Source organism: Pezoporus flaviventris, unplaced genomic scaffold (assembly GCF_033815535.1).
Source record: "Pezoporus flaviventris isolate CSIRO_AGI_PZ_B2104156 unplaced genomic scaffold, CSIRO_AGI_Pfla_v1 ptg000029l, whole genome shotgun sequence".
Taxonomy (NCBI): Eukaryota; Metazoa; Chordata; class Aves; order Psittaciformes; family Psittacidae; genus Pezoporus; species Pezoporus flaviventris.
In genome coordinates this window covers 8453176-8480644 of record NW_026892577.1, presented here as the reverse complement: position 1 = coordinate 8480644, position 27469 = coordinate 8453176, and the positions used below count along the sequence as shown (strand labels likewise).

The 27469-nt window shown below is 40.0% G+C and overlaps 1 long non-coding RNA gene across 2 annotated transcripts; it reads left to right on the top strand.

The window, feature by feature from the left end:
• LOC133272430 (uncharacterized) lies at positions 1 to 26749 on the top strand. 2 transcript variants are annotated; one of them, XR_009744417.1, is made up of 4 exons: positions 1 to 137; positions 21736 to 21895; positions 25048 to 25252; positions 26512 to 26749. It is a non-coding gene; the product is annotated as an uncharacterized LOC133272430 (long non-coding RNA). The 2 variants fall into 2 exon arrangements; XR_009744416.1 differs by having other exon boundaries at positions 7 to 137; positions 21776 to 21895; positions 26512 to 26748.
• Positions 26750 to 27469: the final 720 nt, after the last annotated feature.

The following is a 27469-nucleotide window of genomic DNA, read 5'->3' as shown; positions in this document are numbered from 1 at the left end:
GACTGCCCTCCATTTGTCTGCAAGGTCCCTAGTAATCCAGCATGTAGAAAAGAGCAGCCCTGACACATGGTTCTCATATCAAGTGATGGCTACAGGAACACACAGTCTTTCCCTTGCAAGATGGATACCCCTCTCAAGTGTGTGTATACCCACATTCTTTTTACAAGCCATAAAGATAGTCCTGTGCAAAATAGAAGCAACAACTCTCCCCCAAACAAAAGAAATCTGTTGAGCAGGTTTACTGATTTTTGCCTTGTCAAATGGAGATACTGTGACCAGTATTTCCATTGTGACACTGAAATGGTACATTGTGAAAAGGAGATACTGTGAACAGACTATGTCCAGGCAAGTCAGCTCAGGTACACAAGCCCTCCTGTTTCAAAGTGTCCAAGATAAAGCTTTACAGTAAACAAGAAAAGAACAGGAGCAACTCTCGCCCATTGAAAACAGAAACACTGAAAACAAATATGCACTAAAACCAGAGTAGCAATTCTCTTCTGTTTGCGGGTGGTTAACGCTGAATTTTAGTGCCACTCTTTTCCAGATCTGAAGTTCAAAGTCTTTGGCTGAAATTGTCACAATGGAGAAGGGCAAGTAAATGCATTAACCCATATAAATGAGTTAAATTGTTCAAATCATATTTCATAATCATACCATAATGCAAAGCAACAGGATTTCAATCTTAAACTATTACTATTCTAGCAGAATTTCCACAATTTTCTCTAAAATAACTCTAATCTTAGGAAGACATTAACATCTAATTCCTCCCCAGTGTGAAATGCAAGTATTTATTTGCCATAAAATTAACAAAATTAACCTTTTTATGAATTGACAGTGGTTTAACTACTGAACAAAATATGCAGAATGGTGCATATTTACAAGGTATTCTTTAATTTCAGTGAACCATGCACTAACAGCAATTAGAAGGAGTAGTAGCAACCACCTATTTGTGGCAAAGTTATGCCAGCATGAAATGCACTGGTTTATTCCTTGCATTCTTATACCAGATCTCAGAACACAGCCTCCTTATTTTCCAAGCCGTGTTTCAGTTCAAATGTCATGGGATCTAAACTACTCCAGTATTATCTTTGGTTATGTTAGAAAGGCAACCATTTGGAGCAAATCTTTTTGAAGAATCACTGTATCAGTGAAAGCATCCAAAGCACTTAGTGAACAACCAACCAAGACACAGAAATCTATTTAAAAACATTCTGCTATTTTCCTCTGTGCGGTGCTTCCCCCCAACACCCTGATTTGCATTGTTATTTTTTTGTGCTTTCTGCTGTAAGCAGTGATTGCCCACCCCAAGGGTTGCTTTTAGCAGTTTTTCAGATGTAAAATTGCAGCAAAATGAATTTTTAGAGGTATAAATCAAAGTCTGTAGGGCCTTTCAGCATTCCTTGAATATGTTCACCAAACTTCTCAAACCTTATTTCAGTGTGCATTCAAGGAGAATATCATTCCCTAAAATTCATGTATTTGTTCACTAATGACATATCTTTACATTTCCCTTTCTACTACCACCCCCAGAGGGGCCAACTGTTTCTTGGTATTTTCCAAGTGCAAAATGTGAAAAAGGCTAAGTAAGTGAAACTTGCTGTACTTCAAGGTGCTGAAAATAGCCCTGACAAGCAATTTGAATGTCCACCACTGCTGCTGTCAGATTTTCTATCCCTAGCTTAGTCCAAAGAGACATGAACTGCTTGCAAGGAGGAAAAGCTGCTATCTGGTTATGGAACCCAGGGAAGATAAACTGAAAGTCCACCTCCATCCTCAAAGTCTTGTAGCAATGACACTATCTCATATCTCAGGCAGGAGGGCTGAGCATTTTGTTCATCGGGTTTACAGATTCCCAGAGGCTCTGAAAACCAGTGTTGTATCATGTGTGAGGAAGAACCGCTAATCTCAGCCTCCTGTTCAGCTACAGTGATCATTGCTACTGTGGTACATGGACAACAGAATAACAATGATGAGACTGAAGCATAGAAGATGAATAGCACTTGCCAAACCACACAGCTTCTCTAGTCCCTGTTGGACAGTGAATTCAACAATCACACAAGGAAAGATCTGCAAAGCTATAAATCAATGGAAGCTATATTTTGTTAAAAGAAAGAGATTTGCCTTCCAGCCACAAGGAAATAATGGAGGTTGTCTATACAATTTCCTTTATATTTTATAAAAGACATTTGATGATATAAATAATACATTTGCAGTATTCTGAAACTAGCCAGTATTCACACTTACTGCAATAGGCTGTGGCAGGACATTAAACATGGTTTAGCAAACTACAGGCTTGCAGTGGGATATAGTATTAAGAAACTTGGTCCCTAGGTGGTTTTGCTCATCATATCTCTATTAAAATCAGTGGAACTGCTGCCATTTTTACCAGCTGAGACTCAGACTAATGCAAATATTTCCAATGTGGTTTTCAGAGTAAATGGTCAACGAAATTGACACTAATATTGAAGTATTTGGAGAAATGCCAGCTGTGATAACTGACATTTACTCTCATAGCACTAGTAAAAAAAGAAATTCAGCCACTTAAAGTTGTAAATTGGTAAGCTCCTCATTCATGTTAGACGAGACTAACAAAGAAGATTCTCAGAAGCAGCTGTGGAGTAGCTACACTTTACAGTTGCCTTATCTTCAACTTTTTCATCCTCATAAGCTCTGCAGAGATTCCACACCTCAGTATCAACCTTGCACCTATATAGCAACCAGAGCTGAGAAAGTATTCAACCTGCATGCCGCAAAATAGGATGATTGGAGTTTCAGTGTTACAAGTTCCTTTCCTTGTTAAAAACAGCAACCAAAAAAAATCTAGGTAATTCTTATTTTAAACACAATTATAACCCTCAATTATGTAGGATTTTTTTTTTTTTACTAGAGTCCCTCAAAATAAAGGCAGTATCTAATGATTTTTTCAGACAATTTCAGAGCAAAAATGTATTCCAAAGGGCTTAATGTAATATAATTAAAGAAACTAGATTTTACACTCTGTACTTTACTTACCAACTTGGTCTTTCCACAGTTTTATGGGTCCCTGCTTTCTTAACTTTCTATATCTGTAAGCAAAAAGTAGTGGAAAATACAATGTCTCTAAGTTATACATACGAGCAAAACCAATTTGGTCTAAATAGATTTAGTAACTGATAAACACTTGCGCAAGGCCCTCTGAAGACTACATCTATGATGTGTTTGCCTTGTGTTTCCAGAGGTGGCAATGTGGCCTCCGAGGCTCAGGTTTTACCTGCTTCTTTCCAGTTTAATGGGTTTTGTTCCAGATTTAAGTATACAAAGTAAAAAAAAAAACCAAGGTCAATATAGCCTGTATTTTATATAGTCAACTCAGAATGTCAGACTTTCAACATAAGTTCCTGCATGTCTGACCTCCATATTATTATTCATATTCATTCTACCTGGACTTGTGCAAAGCATCTGACACTGTCCCACACAACATCCCTGTCTCTAAAGTGGAGAGACATCAATTTGATGGATGGACCACTCGGTGGATAAAGAACTGGCTGGATGGCCACACACAAAGAGTTCTGGTCAATGGCTCAATGTCCGGCTGGAGACCAGTAACGAGTGGTGTCCCTCAGGGATTCGGTGTTGGGACCGGTCTTGTTCCACATCTTTGTCACTGACATGGACAGTGGGATTGAGTGTGCCCGCAGCAAGTTTGCCGATGACACCAAGCTGTGTGGTTCGGTTGATACCCTGGAGGGAAGGAATGCCATCCAGAGGGACCTTGACACACTTGTGAGGTGGGCTGATGCCAACCTCATGAAGTTTAACCATGACAAGTGCAAGGTCCTACACCTGGGTCGGAGCAATCCCAGGCACAGCTACAGGTTGGGCAGAGAAGAGATTCAGAGCAGCCCTGTGGAGAAGGACTTGGGGCTGTTGGTTGATGAGAAAATGAACATGAGCCAGCTTCAGTGTGCACTTGCTGCCCAGAAAGCCAACTGTATCCTGGGCTGCATCAAAAGGAGCCTGACCAGCAGGTCGAAGGAGGTGATCCTGCCCCTCTGCTCTGCTCTTGTGAGACCTCACTTGGAGTATTGTGTGCAGTTCTGGTGTCCTCAACATAAAAAGGACATGGAACTGTTGGAACAAGTCCAGAGGAGGACATGAGGATGATCAGCGGACTGGATCACCTCCTGTATGAAGACAGGTTGAGAAAGTTGGGGCTGTTCAGCCTGGAGAAGAGAAGGCTGCGTGGAGACGTCATAGCAGCCTTCCAATATGTGAAGGGGTCCTATAGGGATGCTGGGGAGGGACTCTTCATTAGGGACTGTAGTGATAGGACAAGGGGTAACGGGTTAAAACTTAAACAGGGGAAGTTTTGATTGGATATAAGGAGGAAATTCTTTCCTGCTAGGGTGCTGAGGCACTGGAATGGGTTGCCCAGGGAGGTTGTGAATGCTCCATCCCTGGCACTGTTCAAGACCAAGTTGGATGAATCCTTGGGTGACATGGTTTAGTGTGAGGTGTCCCTGCCCATGGCAGGAAGGTTGGAACTAGATGATCTTAAGGTCCTTTCCAACCTTAACCATTCTATGATTCTATGATTCTATTAATGTTACTTGCATTAAGGCAGCAGGACAATTGAAGTTATTTCTGTGTGTATTGACAGTTTGAGGCAAGGTAAAGTGCTTCAAAAAAATACAGGCCATATTTTATTTTGACAAGTTGCTTTGGCAGAAGAAAAAAAAAGAACTGTTAAAGTAATAGCAGAACTTATGAACCTTGCCAAAGATTGCTCCTTGAGTGAGAGTTTGTTTCTTTGGGGACATGTGTATATTTTCTTTGTTGCAAGTGTGGCAATAAATCATTTTACACTGAATTCATTTAGACACTTGTGAAATAGCTCATTAACAAGACACTTTGTCAGAGGCAAAGAAATGAATTTTTTTAGCACATTAGATTGGTAATAATATTTCATATTTGTAATAACCCCTTTCCTGCCAGAATCTTCAACTGTGTTGCAAATATTTATTAAGCTTAACACCACATGTGGGAGTCAGGCACAGTATTTTGTATTCCTTTAGGGTAATCCACTACAGACTACAGAGTATTCCTGTCCCCAGTGAGTGCTTGCTGAAGATGCTTAGACTATTATTGCTAAGCAAGATATAAGTGCAGTTTATCCTGCTGTCTATACAAAGTTACCTCAGTTACATTAGGATGTGGATTTGTGTTTTTCAGTCTTCCCTCCTATTCCTCCAAATAATTTGGTCATAAGCAATGCAGCAGTGCCAAGTGGCATATGCGTGATAGAGACTGCAGTCACTTCGTTTCCCTCCCATGTGAAATTTTAGCTATGAAAAACTAATGAAAATGGAGAAAATTATTACATGGACATCTGCCAAACCTAAACACACAAAATAAACCCCAGAAACTCTTGAGTTTAAACACAGAGGAAATTAGTATGATTATGTACTTACAAAATGGGTATTACACAGTCTCTCTATTTCTACATATCCCCTCAGTAATAAAGGAAATAGAATGAAGATTCCCAAGGTTCTGCCAGATACAACCAGATACTAGCAAGAATAAAAAGGCTCTTCAAAGAATCGTGCCTCATGTACTAGAAATATACTTGCTAGGGCTTGAGAACCAGTCCTTAACCCCTCCTTAGGGAGAAATATTCCTAGCAAAGATCCCTGACGGTCCTCTTTTGAAAAAGAGGCTGCAAGAAGAGGAAAAACTATGTACCAGTAGAAAGAATCAGTGATGAATATTTAAACTCTCTAATCATAGAGATCTTTGCCTAAGCTATGAATACCAATTCTTGACCAATCACAGCTGTAGCCTCACTACAAGTATCAACCATCTCTTTATAGGAAGTTGGGAGAAACCTGAATCATAACCTTTCCTGCAGTAGACTTCCTCTGAGGAAAATAGGCAACATCAGTAGTCTCTAAAGATAAGGTTATGGACTACCCTGCTGCTAAGTGAAACACTTTTCAAATACTAACAATTATACAGGTAAACTCTAGTCTGAATCATAAAATTTTAAAAATAAGTTACCATTTATGAAAAGACTTGATACCCTAAAAACAAAAAAATAAGCTCTTCTGAGTTACTCATCTCTTAACATCTTACAGCTGGACTAAATAGCTACTAGCTCTTTTTCTTTCCACCATCCCTTAGTTTTCTCCCTTCAGCATTTTTTGTAATGTCTCACTTGTCTGAAGTACTGAAAATTAAAGGATGCTACAAAACTTGCTGCAGGCTTAATGCCAAAACAACACATACCCTTCATTTAAACGTGTCTTTCTGAATAAAAACAGAGAAGTGCTTCAGAAATTAGGCTTATATAGGTTCCTTACCTTGTGTACCAGTGCATTCTGGGAGCCTATAAGTTTCAGGTATTGCTAGCTAAGGTCTTTTGTGTTTGACTACAAAGGAGGAAAGGAAGGACCAAGAAGGTAAGCATGGTAGGTACAAGATAACTGTTCATAAATCTACCTTGACAGAGAGGTATATCTCTCTTTGAGAACTGAGGTTCTAAACTAAGTGAGATGGGTAAGGAAGTACATTTGATAAATAACAAATATTCATGTAAAAGGACAACAGGGGTTTGCGTGCAATATCAGGGGACTATTTGATCTCTTATTTTTGTTTGCAAGCTCATGTTTCAATTTACTGTAGAGATTTAGGAATAGTCTTACCAATACTCTTCAGTACTGCAAATCTTTGAAAATAGACGGATTAACTTAAGTATCGGGGCCATAAAAGAAATGCGTAGAGATGTCACTTATACAACCTCAGCTGTAGCTCACAGAAGCTAGAATGCTTTCCTTCTCAAAAGAGGTTTTCTTATAATGAATGTTGAGGAAGCTATCTTAAGGAGTTTACTTCTATGTGTCTTGCTCTGAGCTCTAGTTAGATGTGGGGCTTAGTTCTTCACTTTCTCAACTATGCATTTTTTACCTTAACTTTTCTGTTTATACAATGTAGGAAACAGTATGTTTATCTCTGAGGACCAGCTCTCAGGTGCCTGATGACTGCTGCACCCAAAGCATATGTTTTGTGTTACTGCATTTTAATCAAGAAGAAAGCTCATTTACAGCAGTGTATTGACTGGACTGTTTTCTTTCTTTAGAATAGCTAGTTGTGCACAGACATTGTACATACAGATAAACTTCATAAAGTGTGTATATGCTTGCCACAACTCAGCTTGAGCCGGTATGCTTTCTTTCCTGTGTGGAAATTAGTGCTTAATGTTATCATAATACAAAACTGCTTGTCAGCTGAGATGTATCGTTTGAATGGTTGGTTTGATCAGGATCCCTCTAAATGTACCTTTAATAACCTATTCAGTAGGCAAACATGCAAAAATTTGGGAAGAATTGAAAGGAAAAAGGTAAAATCCTCAATTCAGGGCTCAGAGAAACAACATTTACTGTGTTCCTAGCATAGCGAGTGGTGCTGCAGAAGAGTGAAAAGGCTCCAAGAAAACAGCTTCAATACAGAGTCCCCCATATTTTCTCCAGGATAATTTCACTTGTTACACCCATTGCACTTGAAGCATGTTATCCTGTTCCACAACCTATAATCAATACTTTTTACAATTCAAGAATCAACAAACTGTAAATGCTCCGTTATGCTGTCATGCAAGGTACTGTAACTTCTGCCTTCACTTAACAAGCCACCCTGCATCACCCTTGTTAACTACCTGCTTAGCCTTGTGACAGAAAGAGAGCATGAAGGAAGCAGCAGGGTGATGAAGTGCCAGGTGAGAAAAGAAACCTCCTGTGATGGCAAGAACCTGTCAATTTATAAGCGCTGGTGGTGATTTTTAGCTTTGAAGCAATATATTTCTGCAGTAGTTTATTACTACCTGTATCTATACAACCTTTCTATTGTCACACTTCTAGGTGGTTACCCTCTGTATAGGTGAACAGTGTTTTTTTGCAGGAAAGAGCCACCTGCTAGTGCCCTGGGAAGGAACAATCTAACCTTGTTACCAGAAACTACATGCTGCTTAGAAAATGTGCATTCAAACATGCTTTCTATGGCTTAAGACAGGCCTTTTTGCGACACTTAGATATTTTCTGCTGTATTTCCTACTTGCTGTCTCTTTGACCTTTGGATTGCAAACCCTTGGGGTTAAGAATATACCATGGTTTGTTGAGTTTGCACCAGCTAGTTCAAGGGAGTCTAGTCTTTCATTGAGAGTCAGATGTGATGCAGAAACATAGGTATATAAATACCTGGCCTGTTTCTTTTTTAGATATGTGACTGAATTCAGAGCTAGTACCTGATGACTTTGACAGAATAATAATTATGTGTGAATAGATTAATTTTCAGACAGGAGCAAAGGTGAATGAGCTTTAGTGTAAATGGAGGGGTTAAGTTACTCTTCCTGGAAGCACAACAAAAGGGAAAGATTGATGTGTTCCAAACTCCCTCTCTCAGTAAGCAACGAAGCAGGACCCCCAGAGCTTTCTCAAATCAGCTTTTTCTTTGCTCTCTTTGTGATGGATCTTGATACTCCTTTCTCATCCACTTTCTTCTGCTAAAATAAGGATATACAATTTGAATGTTGTTTTCAATATCTGTTTTTAGAATAAATCCATTATTATATAAGCTCTAAACCTGAGCTGTTTCTTTAACATGCTATATATTCCACTTTCTTTGAAAATCTAGCTGCAGGTATTGAGATATGATGTGCAGTCTATTGTTTGTGGTAAATGAAAATTTAGTCTTTCTATGCTACAGAAAAGAATCAGTTCATTTTTGCAATTTTTTTTTTATGGTGTTGGGGGCAAAAACAAAACCTCATGAGAATTTGACTTTATTCTGATAATAAAAACCAAGGTTATCGAGAGAGTGACTGAAGCGATGTGTTTTAGCACTCCATCTGCCCTAATCTGAAGCAAAATTGCGATTTCCCTGAGAAGCTCTTGGATTCAGGCATATGTCCCCGAGATCCATTTTTCTGAACAGCAGTGACAGAATGCAAAGATTGTTGGGGTCACTCAGTGGAAGAACGAGGCTCTGGTATATATTGTAGATCTCCATAACTACCGATAAACTGGATTTTTAACATTCTGGAATGTGAATCTTTACTGTCTGACTTGTCAAAGTTAGAAGCTCTTTCCCAGAAACGTAAGTGAAACATTAACAGAAATGTTAATGTAGGGGATCGGAATAGCAGGGCCATTGCTGGAGAGATGCACAGGAGGTACAGCTCTGAGACCAGCCATCAGGAGTAATTTCTGCAGCATCAAATGATTGCTGTGAAATATTTTCCTGTAGGATCCCCAGGGTGTAACTCTAATAGCAAACAATTTAGCACAAGAGGTGTTGTAGAGCAAAGCAGTACAGTTCAAGGGCCTGTCATCCCTAGTGATTATTTGTGTCACCTAGGGCTAGGCTGGTAATCTTACTTCAATGTCTGATTTTTACAAACTAGGGTTTGGAATATTGCATTCATGATCTTTGCCTGACTGGCATGTTTGCTGGTGTGTAGCTTCCACATAGGATTCTCTGTGGTAGGTCCAGCTGGGGGAACTGCAAAGTATAATCTAAAGTACTTCAACAGTAGATACCAAGGAGCTTTGCATCAGAAAAGCACTGACACTACACAATAAATTGCTAAGGAAGATGTACCCTCATTCTAATGTTTTGGTTATTTCCTGGTATGCTGTAAGAAAAGTATTTTATTTCATGGGTTTTGGGGCCATGTGGGAGGCCATTCAGTTGATGTGGTAGCTGAAACTGCAGCTATTTTCTCAAAAGCCTTTTAAATGTTGCTTACTGCATGCAGTACGCTTGCTGCTTTGACAGATCCTCTGGAGCTGTGTCAGCTTCTTTTATGCTACCGGTTCTCCCACTCAGGTATTTTCAGGCCCAGGAAAGCCTGTTCCTCCCTTCCATGAGCGTGAAAGGGTAAAACCCTACCCAGTAGTGATGCGGTTGGCTATAGCACCTTGATGAACCTGGACTTTATTTAGCAAATAATTAATTTAATTAACTTGTCATTGTCACTTAGATTAGAAAAACGTATGGACTAAACAGAAGACTGATATTTTTTTTGTTTGTTTTTTGTTTTGTTTCCAACCAATTATCTATGCAGTGATGAGCTGTGTCTCTAGATACTTGGATGTTTGCTGGGTAACTGACATGTCAGCCTCCTGTTCTGCTTATGGGTGCAGATCTGTACTGCCACGTTGCACTCAGATCAGCAAATGCTGCTATCATATCACAGGTTCAGTCAAAGGAAATATTCACAACTGCTTTTTAATTTGTAGATTTACAAGCTGCTGCTTATGCAGGGATGGGTTGCCTGTTACTGCCAGAGCAGGGGTAGGGTGATGTGGGATGTGCAGAGCTGCATGTCAAAAACTGTTGGGCAGTGGTGATGTCTGGCTGGTCACTGGGTGGCCAGATGGGTAGTGCTGTGCTGATGAGCCCATGTATCACCCAGTTTGAGCTGCTGGATGAAACCCACATCTTGCTTTTAGCTGCCCTGACAAACTTTTCTTAATTGCGTACTTGGTCTGATTCCTTCCTGAGTGGACGTATTAACACACCTTCAAACAGGACATTGGGTGGTCTGTTATTTTGTCATGGCCTTTTTGAGATTTATAGCTCTGAACCTGTACTTTATTGGGCTGACTGCAGCACAAACAGACTAAAGGAAATTATCCATACCTCAATTTATGGATTTCACACGAAACAGGATGCCCCTTGAGTATGTATATAACATGAAAATGCAATTGCAAGTTCAGAGGTTGGGGATTAAAAAGAATGGTTTGTCTTGTACACCTATTCTGTGTAGCTTGTCCTCCAGAAAAAGAGCTGATATATCTTTAAAATGCAGTTTATTTTACCATTACAAGTTTTTGACCCTGTCCCTTTATAAGCACAAAGTGCTTTCATATCCTGTGCTTGGCATTTGAAAATATTAATCTATAATGTTAATGAGAAGAGCTACTCCACAATGCTTACCTGAATTCTGGTTGTAGAAGCTGAAGGTAGCAGGAAGCATGGAAAAAGCCAAATATAAATCATGTTATGAAGAATTGCCTTCTGGCTTTAGCAACTTCTTCCCTTTCTGGTCCTTCCATCCCTCCCTTTCCCTGATATCTCCTATGTTTCATTGAGCCAACCTGGAAAACTGGGTCAGTTGTATGTGATCAAAAGGCAGATTTTGCTTAAGTATGGGTAGATCAGACGAGTTCTTGCTTAATAGGCCTGACAGCGTGCACAGGTGCTGTGAAGCTCTGAAAACATGCTTGTTTTGGTCTGCCTGTGCCTCACCCCTTGTATACGTAATTCCCTGATGTGGCTGAGTGCTGTTCTAAGGCCAGACCTGGCTGCTCTGACTCGAAAGCCATAGCACAAGTGAAGTCTGCAAGACTGCGATGGGCTGTGCTTACTCCAGCTGCTTCCTCATACCTGTCTGTAGGGAAACATGCAGCAGTTTGGTTTTGCTATTGTTTAGGAAGGAGTGTCAATCTGTGTCTAATATTACCTGCTGTGGTGCTGTTGCTTTGAGTTATGCAATTGGTTTGAAACTTGTTTAAATGAAGCTATCCCACAAAATTTTCCTTTCGCAGCTGCAAGCTTTGCTAGGAAACAATGATCTTTTATCTCCAGTGCTTGACAGTGCTTTTGGTTCTTGCTTTTCTCATTGGGGGGGAGGTGATTGCAGTTTTATTTTTTAAAAAATATGGTTTGAAATTACAAAGCGGGGTGGTTTTAATGACATTCCTTGCCAGGACTAAGCAGACTCCCAGATCAAAGTTATCTAGCTAACCATGTCTTTTTAATAGCTAACTATAACCACTTTAATTCTTCCCTGAGCATTGATTAGATGTGGTATAAACTGCTGTGACAGCCTCCTGCCTTGTAACCACTGGCAGAAAACACAGTTTTTAGGATTCACATAGAATTTGTCTCTAGGACTCTGCAAGATGAACTGAAAAGAGTAATATTCCGCTTTTTTTCATATTTGGAAATATATTTGCATATACTAAATATGCAAATACTAACTTTGCAAGCCAACATAGCTATTTCCAAGCAGAAATACAGACCAAATATCGACCTCAGTACCTCAAGTAACCCCCAATTAGCTCTGGAAATAGGTGACCGGATGTTGCCTTTACAAATGCTGAGAGCTGGTGGCTGCTGGACATTTCAAAATCTGCTCTGATGTAATCTGAGAACTGTTTCTTCACTTCTACCTCCCAAGGGCTGTGGGATTTCTTTTTTACTCTCCATACTCTCTGTTTGTTACTTATGTCAGTGATAGTGAGGCTTAAACTAGTGCAGAAAGCTCAGAAATAAAGTCACAGCATGAATGTTGCTTTTTCCGTGTAACAAAAAATATTCCTGAGCACCTTGTTTTGAAAGATGAAACATTTTTAAATACTCGCATAAAAAGAAGGCTAAGCAGTACTGAGAAAATAACTGAAATCAGCTACTTCCTGTATAATTCATCTCCAGGACTGGGATACAATTAAAAAAATTATGCTTTAGTATTTGGAATAGTTTGACTAAATTTTTCAGCTTTGAAAATCTGTTTTGACTATGTCAGTTTTTCAAATTCTGGGTTTCTGGATCTAAGATCTGGAAAACTGATTCCTAAAGTGAGGTGCAGAGGTGTAACAGCAGTTAATATACCCTCCCCAGCAATAATGAAATCCATGAGTGATGGGGATGCTCTAGTGAATGTTTTCAAGGACTGAAGGAAGAAAGATGTTCTTTTCTGTCCTGTTAACAAGACTACTCCCTGGCTTGCATTTGCAGAGTACATGTAAGGTCAGGCAGACTGCTATTCACTAAGCAGAATAAAATGTGCAGTTAAATAAATAAAATCTGTAAGTGAATTTTTATACTGACTGCTGAACCCAGGACACTGCATAAACAACATGAAGTTGATTTATGTAGTAAAGGATTCATCGTAGCCAGATCAGCATTTGTCATATGTGGTTTCCTTCTCAGTCGCTTGAGTCAGTAGAAAAGCCATCTATCCTGACTCCCCTTTTAACAAGGGTTTGCAATGCACTTTGAAAGCTCTTACACTGAAGACCTAAGGAGAGAGAGGAGAGGTAATTGCACTACACTGCCGATAAAATAATCAGCTAAGCATTTCTGACATTTGAGTTCATGAGCTTTTCATTGCCTTTGAGACTGGGAGGGGTGGTAAAAAACAGAGGCAGAGTACTGTTCCCACAGTGGCTATTCATAGTTATGGCAATCTTTGATTATGTGCTTGGTGTGCCTGTACTACAGGGTTGGAAATGCTTTGCTGATCTTAGCCTAGTCTTTCAACCAGGTTAAGTCTGGGGGCTGGAGGGTCTGTGCTGTGCAATCAAAGTGCAATGGCTGCACCCTGCAAAAGTATGGTGTCTTGTAAAACAGGCTGAAGAAAGAGGACTAGGGATCTGGAGCATCTGTTTTATGAAGAGAAATGGTGGGAGCTGGGTCTGTTTAGTCTAGAGAAGAGGAGACTGAGAGGGGATCTCATGAATGCATATAAGTATCTCAAAGGCAGGTGCAAAGAGGATGGTGCTGGACTCTTTTAAGTGGTGCCCAACAACAGGACAAGGAGCAATGGTCATAAACTAAAACACAAGAGGTTCCACCTCAACCTGAGGAAGAAATTATTTACGTTGAGGGTTAGGGTTAGGTTCTCCAGAGAACCCTTCTAGCCCTAACAGTTCCCTGATTCTCTGACTTCAGAGCTGACTAAACTCTGGCCTCAGATCTAATATTTTTTTCTTCAGATAAAAATTCCTGTTGTGTTCAATAGTCAGCTTGTACGGTTTTAAATACTGTGCTCTAAGTTAGTCAATTTTATTGAAGAGGAAAGAAATAAAGACTTTTAAGAAGTATTCTGTTGCTGATCCCAAATCTCCTAGAGATCAATTTCTGAAAGCATAACTTTGCCTGCAATTATTGTGCTACATGGAAATTTCACATAATGGCATTTTTATGGACTTTTCCTTCAAAGACAAAGAACTAAATTATGTAAGTAAATTACTTGGATCACTAAAACCTGCCAGTTAGGATGATTCACAAAGATTAATCTATTGCTTTAAACCACCAAGCAGCCAATTAAAATTTTCATTCGCTTATAAGCTGCTGAAAAACTAAAATTCAACAATCCTAATTCTGTGGATAGTCTGATCAGAAAATAATCAAACAATTAAGAGTGTGTCATGACCAACATTGTGTTAAAACAAACAAAGAAGTTCTCTTTAGCTGCCTTTTTCTCCTGCACCCCTCACAAAGTAGGGAAGCTAAAAATTATGCAGGACTGTAAGTTTAAGGAGTAATTAGCTTAACAGATGCCTGAAGGAAATATACTAGGCCAATTATCAGAACCTTCCTTCCAGTGAAAAGAACATTCCTTTTAATATTGAAGCAAAATGGATTGTGTCTATTTACTGGAAGCATAAATGTGCTCCATATTTTAGCTGACAGAGAAGTATGTTTTCTACTATTTCTAAATAAGTTCCACTCCTCTGGTTAAGTAAGAGTAAAGAAAAGAAATCATTGTTATGTTGGAAAGGAATGAAAATCGGGACTGGATTAGAAGTGGATCAAAAATGCCGACTGAACTCCATGGAAAACACAGAGGTTTCAGATATTCCTGTTAGATGCAGAATGAAAATGAACAACAGTGTCCTTAAAAATGAAAAAAAAAAGCTCTGCCTCAACATGAAAGTTTGATGTTTAGGTCACTCTTCAGAGGTGACAGATTTTAGTCAAGTCACGAATAAGTTCTTGAAAAGTGACTAAGGTTTCATTTACTTGAGGTAAAGCTTTAGACTTGAAAGGAGGACTCCTTCAGCCTGGTTTGGGCAAGTTTGTATAGATGGACAACTTGTTACATAGTTAATTTCATACTGTTTATTAAGTATAAACTCCTACCAAATTCTGGGAACAAAAGCTCTGTCATGGGATCTGCGCTTTTTGCTTTGAATATAAAGGCTCCAGAATGTTAAGTAACAGCAGGAGTCCATTATCTTTCAGCAGTATTTTTATCCTACTGACAAGTACATGTCTCTGATCATGCCTGAAGTACCAGTTTAGCTGCCTTTGGTGCTGTCTTCCTGTGCATGATGTCTAGTGACATGATTGTGGCCATGTTTCAGCTCCCCATGTCAGACAGCATGACAGGATGGGGCTGAACATCAGACCTTTCATGAGTTCTGGCGACTGAGGATGTGGAGGAAAGAAAGCAAGTGCTTGTGTTAGCTGGTGGTAGAGCTGTCTGATACAGGCATGGGGCTGACCCAGAGAGGTCAGGAGTTAGCCATGGCTTCACCCTTCCTACCATAGAAGTCTCTTAAAGGGTTTGCTCTACTTAACAAGCTGCAACACTAAACCTGTCTTCTGAATAAACTCTTTTTCCTAATGCTTTGAATTATTTAAATATTGAAGGACAATTGTGCATTCCTGCCCTTGTGCATTAGTCCTTAGTGGGGATTTCTCTGGTCACCTCAAGCTCACAGATGTGAACAGGTTTGTGTCAAAAAGTGTAGGAATCTTAGTCTTTTGCAACGTAATGATGTGCTTTACAGTTTTGTTTTTTTGTGTTGTCATCCCCCTTCCACCCCCATGCACAGCAACTAAATGTTCTCATTTCATTAGGCTTGTCTTTATAATGAATAGATTTTTTTGTGCAATAACATTCTTTCAAATCTGTTGTGCTCCCTGCCGCCCACAAACATGCAAAATTTTCTGTTTAGATCTTCAGCAGACAAAATAAAAAAGGTAGGACTTGCCACTACCTGTGAGTTTATGTATTCTTCAATGATACCATGTCAGTTGTTACAGACAGATTGCATGTTTTCTGCATGGTAAAGAGAAGGTATCTGAATCTATTCTAGTATTGTCCCCTTGAAATGTCTGGAACCTTTCAATGGATTTAATATATATATTTTTTTCCTAACAACTAGTTGTTAAATTTATCTATTTTGGATCTTCTTATAGCAGTTATTTCCAGTCATATTTAACTGGTAAAATAACTTTTTGTTGGGTGATTTGCTCAGTTTGGGTTTGGTCTGTTACTTGTGCTGGGAGCCTTTACCAAAGGTCATTTCTATGCTTATCAAAATCCACTGTGTATTTTTTCCACTGAGTTGTCAGTGACTTATCTCCTTCATTGCAAAAACATTTAATTCTGACTTCAAAAGCTGACTGCAGAGATCAAAATCAATTTCGGCATTTGTGGTAGTTGGCCTATGTAAGTATGTCCTGGGTTCAGCAGTAGCAGTCATTTTTCTCCTTCTTGGTAGCTGGTGCAGTGCAGTGTTTTGACTTTCGGCCTGGGAACAGAGCTGATAACAAGGATGTTTTGGTTTGGCCAAGGACTTTGTGAGCCTCATGCTCTGCCAGGGAGGAGGGGAAGCCAGGAGGAAGCAGAGACAGGACACCTGTCCCAAACTGACCAAAGAGGTATTCCATACCACAGCACGTCATGAGGGCAAGAAAGGGGGGGAAGTGAGCGAACGAATTACCTGACTGGGTTTAAACCACGACAGTTCTTTTTGGCGCCCAACGTGGGGCACGAAGGGTTGAGATAACGACAGATCTGACCGGATTAATAGTCACTCGTCACAATGGTGATTTATTGGCTCTCAGAGTTGTTTCTCTTGATCTCACAGCTTCAGAATGCAGTACATTACTTAGAGCCGGTATTTGCTGTGTTAGTGTTTATCAAGTGTGGGGCTTGGGCTAAGGTTCTTGTCTCACTGTGCTTTATGGCAATGGCTTGTAATACGGGCGGGCTCCAGCAGCAGGGCGGGACGGACGTGGCCGTGGACTTGTACCTGGCCGTCCGGCTGCTCTTCACCGTCCTGGCCCTCACCCTACTCTCCATCTTCGTGAGGCTGCGGGGAGCCGAGGGGGAGCGGCCCCGGGAGCCGGCGGCAGCCGAACCGGCCCGGGAGAGCGGCCCCGGGGACCAAGCGGCCGCGGGAGCGGGGCCGGAGGCCGCGAGGGGACGGCTGCCGGTGGGGGAGGTCGGGGCGGTCGAGGAGCGGAAGGAGGCGGCTGCTGAGCAGCGGGAGCCGAGTCCCGCGGCCGAGCCCAGACCTGCGACGGCCGAGAGCATTTCCCGGAAGCCGCCCGCCGAGCCCCAGGAGGACGCAGGAGACCACGCAGCATTTCCCAGCAAGGCAGAGAAGGAAGAGCTGGGCTCAGGAAAAGAGAAGCTGGCGGTGGGAGAGCCGGCAAGCACAGCAGCTACACAAGCCCCAGTGACAAGTACAGCAGCATCGTTTGAGAGTTCTGAAGGTTTTGAATGGCCTTTGGGTACCCTTGGGACCTGCGTGCTGATTGTGATGGGGATCAGCATGTTGGCACACATACAGAGTGTGTTCTACCCACAACCATTTTGTCTGATCTCAAAAGTTAAGCAGAGTCAGGTTTGGGTCTTGTCTGGGGTTAGACGACAATATAGGGGGACCAAGAGGTTTTCCCCAAAGCTGGACAGTCATGAGTGGCAGGGTGTGTGGGACAGTATGGGCAAGTATCTAGTCCACTGGGCCCCTCCAGTGCTTTGGAAGCATCGGAGATGGAAGGCAGCTGTATGGAGTCCCCAGCAACAAGCTGCAGAAACTGCTGAAGGGGACAGTGAATTATTTTAAGCCTGGTGGGCCCATGGCACTTCAGGCCATCAGAGCAGAGATGCAACATAGAGATGGACTCATGATCGAGGGGTGGACTTAGCAATGGACACTATTGCCCAGGTTATTCACGAGTGTGAACACTGCACACAGCCTCTCCTGCTCTGACTGTTACAAGAGATGGAGCCTGGCATCATGGACCAGATGGACGCAGCAGCTTTATAGGGACTGGTCCATGCACTAAGATAAGAGTATATTGAAAATGTGGGATCTGAGCATGACGTGAATGGTATGGAATAAGGGGTGGATAATGTCCTGGGTTCAGCAGTAGCAGTCATTTTTCTCCTTCTTGGTAGCTGGTGCAGTGCAGTGTTTTGACTTTCGGCCTGGGAACAGCGCTGATAGCAATGTTTTGGTTTGGCCAAGGACTTTGTGAGCCTCATGCTCTGCCAGGGAGGAGGGGAAGCCAGGAGGAAGCAGAGACAGGACACCTGACCCAAACTGACTAAAGAGGTATTCCATACCACACAGCATGTCATGCCCAGGATGTAACTGGGAGTTAGCTGGAAGGGCTGGGAGACTGCAGGGCTGGAGGAGGTATCGGTTGGTGCTTGGTCGGGCTTGGGGGGCGAGTTATCGGTCGGCTGGTGCTGAGGTATTGTATTCTCTTCCCTTGTTATTCCCTTTATCGTTGTTATTATTGGTGGTAGCAGTAGTGATTTGTATTATACCTTAGTTACTAAACTGTTCTTATCTCAACCTGTGGGAGTTGCATTCTTTTCGATTCTCCTCTCTGTCCCTCCGGGAGCAGGGGGAGGTCAAGAAAGGGGGGGAAGTGAGCGAACGAATTACCTGACTGGGTTTAAACCGCAACAAAGTATAAAATGGCATATTATGGTGGGGGAAGATTGGCTGGAGAAAATGACTGTAAAGTACTCTGTTTTTCAGACTAGGGTGGGATAGGTTGGGGTGGAAACAATTTTTCAAAATGTTTCTAATTTTTCCCTTTGTCCTGCTTAAAAAGAAAAATTATAAGGAAGCTAAAGAGAAAGGGAGGATTTTCCTAGGGAAACACTGCTTTTTTATTTCAAAATAATATTTACTTTCCAAAGGCTGAGAATTGCACATGGTTTAGAGGTGTTTCCTACCTCCCAGAATGTTTGACCAACACTGAGAATATTGTTTCTGGGTTGTTTTGTTTTTTTGTGTTTCGCTGCATTGATTAGAAGAGCAAAGAAAAGTGTTTTCCTTGAAATGCTCTGACACAGAGCAGTGCGGGGAACCACAGCAGGACTTAGTTGCTTTGCTTTTCTAAAGAAAAGTCTTTCTTTTTTTTTATTTATTTTTTCTGAACAGGGAGTTGATGCAAGCAAAAACAGCTTCTGCTGGTGGGAAAGATTTCTTGATTGTTTTTCTGCCTTTTCGTCCTACAGAATGTGACCTTCCTGCTCTTACCATCGAACTAAAAGCCAGGACCCTCTCCTGTCACTGTTTCCCTTGCTTTTAAGATATTCACTAGAGATTGTAAAATTCAGTTTGTAGAGCTCCCAAAAATCTTTGCAGTGATCTTCATTTTGCCTTTGAGCCATCCTTCATGCCTTTGGCATATGTTGTCTTTGCAGGCTTGCATATGTTATTTATCACTCTGGGAATACCCTTATGTACAACAGAGACAGACTCTAGGTGGACATAATTGTTTGACTCCAGCTGCAGTGGAGCGATGCAGAGCTGCTGTCTTTAGGAAACAGCACCTTACTGTCTTTGGGTGGAGGGGGGGATATGTTCTGAGCTATGGCTCCTTTGGTACCCCTATCAGACAATGAACAAAATTTACTATGGATTTGTGAAACCTATTGCTCTTGTGTTGTTTTTTTTGCACACCAGGACTTTTTGCCTAAGGTCCAAGAATTAAATGTTTCTACTCAGTAGTTAATACTTGATAAGAGCTCTTTTAAATGATTCTGGAAACCAAATAGGCCAAAGGCTGCAGTCCATCCAGAAATGACTCAGTATGTCACTTAGAAATTACTTTGCAGGTGCAAAATCCTCACAGGATCAATGTTGTGTGGTGGCTGAGGAGAAAATAGAACTGAGTTATGAACACCAGGATTCAGCTATAAAATGAATTAGTCTAAACCACTGCACAGTATTCAATCTTGGTTATTGAGAAGTGCTGTATAAACAAGGCAAATCCATTTTTATTTTGGCAAAATATCTTTTTTTTTTCCTCTTCTGTATGGAGGACTTTGACACACAGTACTTCTCCCCATGCAGATGCATTTTTAGCTGACAGCTCCACTCTGATCTGTTCCTAGTAGACTTCACCCTCTGGTTCTTATTTGGGTTGTATGCATGGCATAGGCAATCTAAAAAAGATGGAGACATCATCATAGCTGATGTAATGTTGAGTGGTGGAATAAAGGGGGTTTAGTCTTTCCACCTCAACTGTGATTTTGGGGAATCAAGAAGGTAATTAACTTCTACTTGCTCCCCCTTGAGACAAGGTGGAGAAAGAGCAAAATCTGTAACCCCTTCCTGCAGTCCCAGGAGCTGGTGAGGTGTGCAAGAGGTAGAAAGTCTGCTTCAGGACCAGGTAATAATGTCAATATTACATGACTGGATGCATCTGTGGAATCAGTTTGACAATTCCTTCCTTGCTCTTTTTCTGGGGTAATGCAGAGACTTGCATTCTCCTTATTCATAGTGGCTTTCAGCTCAGTTCATCACCACATGGAATGATAAAAAAAGTGATGATATGCAGAAATCTTTAGCATCCAAATCACTTTTTTTGAAAGTAAACTCTGTTGATGTCTCCTCAAGGAAAACAGGTATTTTGAGGAGAATAATGTGCTGGGAATTTTTTTCAGAATGCTGTTTGATCCTTCACCCAATTCTCCATAGACATTTATGAGTGTGCACTCCCAGGCCAGAAAGCCAACCATATACTGCATCAAAAGAAGTGTGACCAGCAGGTCGAAGGAGGTGATCCGGACTCTCTGCTCTGCTCTCGTGAGACCTCACTTGGAGTATTGTGTGCAGTTCTGGTGTCCTCAGCATAAAAAAAGACATGGAACTGTGGAGCAAACCCAGAGGAGACCACGAGGACGATCAGGGGCTTGAGTATGAAGACAGGCTGAGAAAGTTGAGGCTGTTCAGCCTGGAGAAGGGTAGGCTGCGTGGAGACCCCATAGCAGCTTTCCAGTAAGGGAAGGGAGCCTACAAGGATGCTGGAGAAGGACTCTTCAATAAGGACTGTAGTGATAGGACAAGGGGTAATAGATTTGAACTTAGATAGGAGAAGTTCAGGTTAGATATAAGGATTGAAGTTCTTTACTGTGAGGGTGGTGAGGCACTGGAATGGGTTGCCCACAGAAGTTGTGAATGCTCCATCCCTGGCAGTGCTCAAGGCCAGGTTGGACAGAGCCTTGGGTGACATGGTTTAGTGTGAGGTGTCCCTGCCCATGGCAGGGGGGTTGGACCTGCATGATCTTGAGGTCCTTTCCAACCCTAATTATCCTATGATTTTAGTCGGATTGTGCCTGCAAGAAATCTCTTGTGTCAAAGGCTGATTTTCCTTCCTCAGAACTGTTGCTGTCATTTCACAGAGAATAGGAAACTTTTAAAATCTGTATGACTTTGATAAACCGATTATCAGGTGGAAGGATTCCATTTTTTCATTTTGGTGTTTCCTGGGTTTATGATGTTTCAAGAGCCACCATGTTCTTACCAAAGCTACTGTAGTGAACAGAGCTCTGTTTTAACCATGGAATGTATTAGGAATAAACAGCCCTTTACTGATATTCTAGATAGCAGACCAATTATTCTTTTTAAACTCAAGACTGCAATTTTAGTCAAGAAGAAAACAATAGGTAGCTTTTCTTGTCACAGAAAAATAATTGCAAAGTGTATATGTATTTATATTATGGTATGTTCTGTAAAAAGTACAATTAATTGGCAAAATGCTTAGTTTTTTCTTGCACTTTGTGTATGCATAATTCCTATTATCCAGTAATTGATATATACTTATATTTGATAGAGCTAATTCCCAATGAAAGTAATATATTTTTTATTGGACTTTCAGGTGTTTGTTTTTTTTAATAAGATACATTTATTTAGCATGTGTCACCAACAGGTCTGACTAATCAAGTCATTCCTCACCGATGAACTTCCAGATCACTTCTGAAATTGATGAAAATGGAACTTGAATAACTGAGAAGGAAGAAGCTATGAGAGTACCGAAGTCATTATCAGCTCAGAGGATATCCACAGCTCTGCTCAGAAAAAGGCAGCAGGTATTAACAACAGTCTTATTCACCAAATAGTTCCAGCTTTCTTTGAGCTTTATTAAGGGGAATTACTGTTTCTACTACGTCTTCTCACCACTGCTTGAGGTACCTGTAATTCTCTATAGTACTCACTACACCTACTTCATTTTTTTTCCTGAAGCATAGGTACAAAAGCAATCCTGGCAGCCATACTGGTTCTCATTAACAGCTTTTTATTTTCCCTATAACAGCAAAATTTTCCATGCTGGAATGAAGATTTGAATGCATGGATAGTTCATAAAGCAGTACTAATTCTGACTTTCCTGGCCAAATGCAAGATAACATTTGAGAAACTGGATTAACCTTTCTGTGTCACTCACAGATCCACAGTGCTTATAGCAGGGAACAATTAATAATCTGGTATCAGTCAGCATGCTTAAATCAACAGATAGGATTTTGGCAAGGCTATAGGTCTGACATATCACTACCTGGTCTAATTTAGCCAGTAAGCTGTATTCCTTTTTTGGAAATGCTGTTCATGGGAGACACAGACAGAAATTAGAATTAAAAAGCAAAGGCTTTTCCTGAGCTTTGCTCATAATTTTTTTTTTTTTTAATTTTTGTCTCTTTGGATTTTTTTAACACTTAAAATGCTAGAAATTCATCATTTCCACATATAATGTTGTTTATGCAAGTGAATGAGATCAAAGTAATTGGAACAGGTATTTGTTTTAAAATTTGACATCCTCTTTTTTTGAGGTTGTTACCAAAAGCAGCCAGAAATATGAAAGCTAATGTGATTTGATTTTGAATCCTGAATCTTGAAATTTCAAGAACACGCTGCTTAAGCTGAATCTTATAGCCCTGTTGCTGTGGGTTCATGACTGAGGTTTTTGTCAAAAGGATTAAGGAGTCCAAGAGATTGGTGCTGACTTTTGTCTATCAAGATTTTTCCAATTGCAAAAAATTTTTGTGCTTTTCAGCAAGAAAATGGGTATTTGCGACATAATAAACTCTCATGGAAACATTTCAAAGAATTTGAAAGACGACTGCCCCAGCATGGGACAAGACCAAACTGATGTTTCTAAACTGACATCATTTGGGCTACCTGGAGTTTTTCATGAACTTCTCAACATCTTGGCTTTACTGATGACTCTTCTTTCGGAACTCTTTTTGTACCATTTTGCGTAAACTACTCTTGGGGAAGTGTCAGTGCAACAAATGAAATATAAGGCTGAATGAAAAACAGGCTGTATTAAATGCAGTAGATTTTGTTTATTAATTAATGAGCACCACAAAAAGAACTATAAAACAACCTGTGAAAGGTAAATGGATTTATGTTTGAGTCAGAAATATTTGAAAGACAGTTTACCCCAGTAGAGAAAGTCTCTTTTCTTAATATATAACTAATCCTTTCTAAAGTGCTGGAAGGACTTTTCATAAGAAGAGAAGAAAATTGCAGAGATTTGAATTGCAAATATTTGCTACAGTCATTGTTTACCCTAAATATATGTTAAGGTGTTTTCAGATTTTGACTGCTATTTATTTCCAGGTATGATATGTAAGCCTACTCCTTCCCTTCCAAAGTCTAAACAATGCAAAAAATGTTTGATTTTTTTTTTTTTTGGTGTTTTTTTTTTGTTGTTGTTGGGCTGCTTTTCTGTTTTTCTCCCCCCACAAAACTTTTATGCTCTGATGTCCTAAGCTATTGAGATCAGAAAACCCAAGGGATGTGGTTGCAGAAACTCAGTTATAAATTAGCTTACAGTAGCTAGGAGAAGACAAAACACTTTTTTTCAAAACTAATGATACTTTATTTGTTCTCACATATACATTTTTATCACAATTTACATTTCTTACACTTGTTCCAAGAATAAAACCTAATGTTCTGCTCCTGGATTTTTGGTTTTGCCAGTGGACTAGATATGGTTGATGTTTTCTTCTATCTGAACCCAGCAATTTCAGTTATGTTCAAGGGATATCATCTTTATTTTTGTGATAAACAAGATTGCTAATTTAATCAAGGCAACCAGACTTTGCTACAGGGGAGCTGAAGTGAGCTTGCTACATCCAGTTTTATTTTGTCAATGTCAATGGGCAATCATGAAATAAATGGGAGATTAATTTAATTAATCCCTTACAGGTGATTATGTTATTTTAGTTAGTACTATTCACAGCCCAGTTGTGTTCACTTAAATAACTAGTGATTGAGGCTTAATGGGCTGTTACACTGGAGAACAAGGTTCACGGGTGTAGGAGCTGGCATTCCAGAGGAGGAACAGGGATGTGGGTATTCAGCTCAGAATCTTCAGTCTTTGTCTTCACGAGTATTTTAAGTTGGAGCAGGAAGGTGTTTTGAGGAAGTGGCTGCTCTACCTTGATGCAGTATTAACCTTAGTGCCAGCAGGGACCAGCAGCAAATTCTAGTCCACCTAGATGCCAGTAACCACCAAATCTTACCAGGCTTAGATTACTAGGAGAGAGAATGGGGAGGTACCCATAGTTTTGTGAAGAGAAAGGTATGAGCAGTGATCTGGAAGCTGGAGAGCAGGTATGGGTTCATTCTACAAGCTGAATTTATGTGATGAGCCTGGTGCCAATGCATTTCCACTACTTGGCTATTTACACTTCGGTGACATGAAATCTTCATTTCCATACTAAAGTCCACAAGCCACTGAGATCATAACCAAAGAAAAAGTAAATATTTGTCAGCAATTTAAATATTTTCTCAGTGTTAATATCGGGAGTAGTAAAGGCTCTTTCATTTAGATGGCAATGTTAATCCAGCTTCCCAGCCCATACAGTAATTATATGTTTCTTATAACTGAGTCTATTACATAATTGCACTTAAATCATGAAGTTAAATACAAACCAGCTATTTAACCTATAACAAGGTGCAACTTAAAATAAATATTCCTGCTATTAAACAGGCAACAGTTATTCTCTGTATGAACAGTTTTATATGTAACTTTTTATGAAGACTTTAATATATTTAAAGACTGGGCTGGGCACAGCCTAGGGTGACATGGTCTAGTGTGAAGAATCCCTGCCCATGGCAGGGGGGCTGGAAGTAGATGATCTTAAGGTCTTTTCCAACCCTAACTATTCTATGATTCTGTATACCGATAAAATGTAATTTTAATGCATTACCGTTTCATTGTTATGCCCTTAATTTTTAGGGACTTTGACAATGGATGTGAATGTTAACTAAAGTCCTGTTTTCAGTGGCAGTACAGAAGATTTTGGACTCCTGCTACAGATTGTCTCTGCTCCTTTCAGAATACTTGTGCTAAACTTGAAGAAACTGTGCCCTAATCCAGTGAAAACAGAATGTCCTCAGCTGCTTTATGGATCTTTTAGCCCACAGCTAATTTTTCATTAAAGGTAGCCGTATAACTACCTCTCAGCATGCAGTGATTTTTCAGACCTTATTGACTTAAATTGGTATTTATTTAAGGGAGATGAAATCTACTGGTAATTTGTCTTCTGAATGTAATTGGTAATCTGCTGCTGTATACCAGCTATTGAGCTGAAATAGCTTTAGTTGTTATTTTATGTACTACCCTCAGTATCCCAATTAGATTGCTAACAGACTGGTGAAAATAACAGAAAAATTGTTCATAGTTGCTTAATCAGAGTAAAAGTCATCATATTTAAAACCAAATAAACAATTGGGGAATTATTAAATATTGTATTATCTAATTTTATCTAAAAGCATAACCTCATTTTTAGAGAGAAGGCATATAACAGATTCATTGTACCAGTATTACTTTATGAAACTATCTGAATGCACAACTGTAATTTCTCAGATAACAACATCACTGATATTTAGAGACACAATCACTGTCATTAGCAACATATTAGAAGAATTAAAACCCCTGGTGTGAGTCTCCTCTTTTATATAGTTACTTTGTATGTGCCAACATGTTAATATCTGAAGTGGTGTGGACTTAACTCTGTTACACTTGTGTTCTTAGAAATTTTAGTTTCATTACCTTAGTTGCAACTCAGTCTCTGATAGCCAGGGTTAATACTTTTCTTTGTTAAGTCAGCTACCAAGAATATTTTCTCCTTAAGTTTTTTAATCCTTTAGTACTTCAAATATATATGTGCAGTCACTGATAATGGAAAATGCTGATTTCTACCATGCATAAAAGCCAGACTGAAGCTTTTGCTTGACAAAGGGACATTGAGTTAAGGCAATTGGTGTTAACAGTCAAATATTAACAGTTAAGAGCATTCTCATTAGGTACTGAAAATGATTGACTTGAGATAGGGAACTACCATGTGTTTACTGGAATGTGTGAAGGTTTATTAACATTGGCACAGGGATGGTCCTATTTGTCTAGACATTTGCAAAATCTAGTGTGTCTGGACTGTGATTTGTGGGAACCTTTCCCCTTTGTAAACAGTATTTTGCTCTAAGTGATAGACATGGCCCTAACTACAGGCGAAATTGGCCTAGAGCATCAATTGGTTTTGACAGAAACCTGCTAATCGCAAACAACAGGGTAAAACTACTGCCTTTTTAATTCCCTTCGAGCTAGAGTTCTGGAATGAGGTTTTGGAAATCTGCTATCTCCTTTGTTCTTTATAAAACATTTCTGATACTACCATTTCAGTTTGTTTTTTTTTTTTTTTAGGACATCTGCAAGAAAAGGATGTGAATATGTGAGTGAAGAGCATTTCCTAAATTATTGCAGAATGCTTTGTGTCCTGGGTGTCCTGGGAACAGATGTTTCTAAATCTATCTCTTTCACAAAGTCATAAAATGGTTAATAAATACAGAATGCAGAAAATGTCCAGAACCCCTTGTTCTTTGCTGTTCATCTTCTTCCTTGCTTTAAGTTCTTTATGCATTCTCTCACTAGTCTGTATCTAAAAATGACTGCTTTCAAAACTTCTGTAAACAAAAGACTACAAACATATACTCTCACTTGCTATGTAGGTATTTAATGCTGTTACTCTCTTCTAAGTCAGACAATGGGACAAGTGCTTTCCAGCTTAAATATAGTATCCATGATTGATGAATGCATTGCCGGTGCCTCTTAAAGTCAAGTCATAATGTCATGGCAATTTTGTCACAAACCAGTGTGGCTCAGTTGTAAGAAAACCTTTGACTGTGGAAAGCTGCTGTGCAGGTTTAAACCAGGCTTGTACACAGCTTAAAGGGGATAGTCCAGTAATAAAGCAATGTAGTCATCATTCTAGGAGATGTGCCCCAAAACAGGACAATATCTCAAATAACAGGCTATGCTTGTTGCTTGCTTTCCACTTTGGAATCAGCATGGAGATATGTAGCAATACTAGTTTAGCTGTATTTAAATATACATACAGCAGAAAAACAAGAAGCAATTTTCCTGACATAAATGAAGTCCTTTCAGAGTTGTGGAATGCTTATTGCTCGTCTTACCTTTTGCTGCACTCAGGTGGAACAAAAAAAGATTTTACTAGGTACCCTATTGCATTAATTTGATAAACAGACAAACCTGAACAACACAGAAAAAAACCCAGCCCTTAGATGATTTAACAGATAAATCTCATTAACTGATAAGAATAGGCTATCTTATATTTTTCATAAGCTCCCAGAAACAGAAGTGG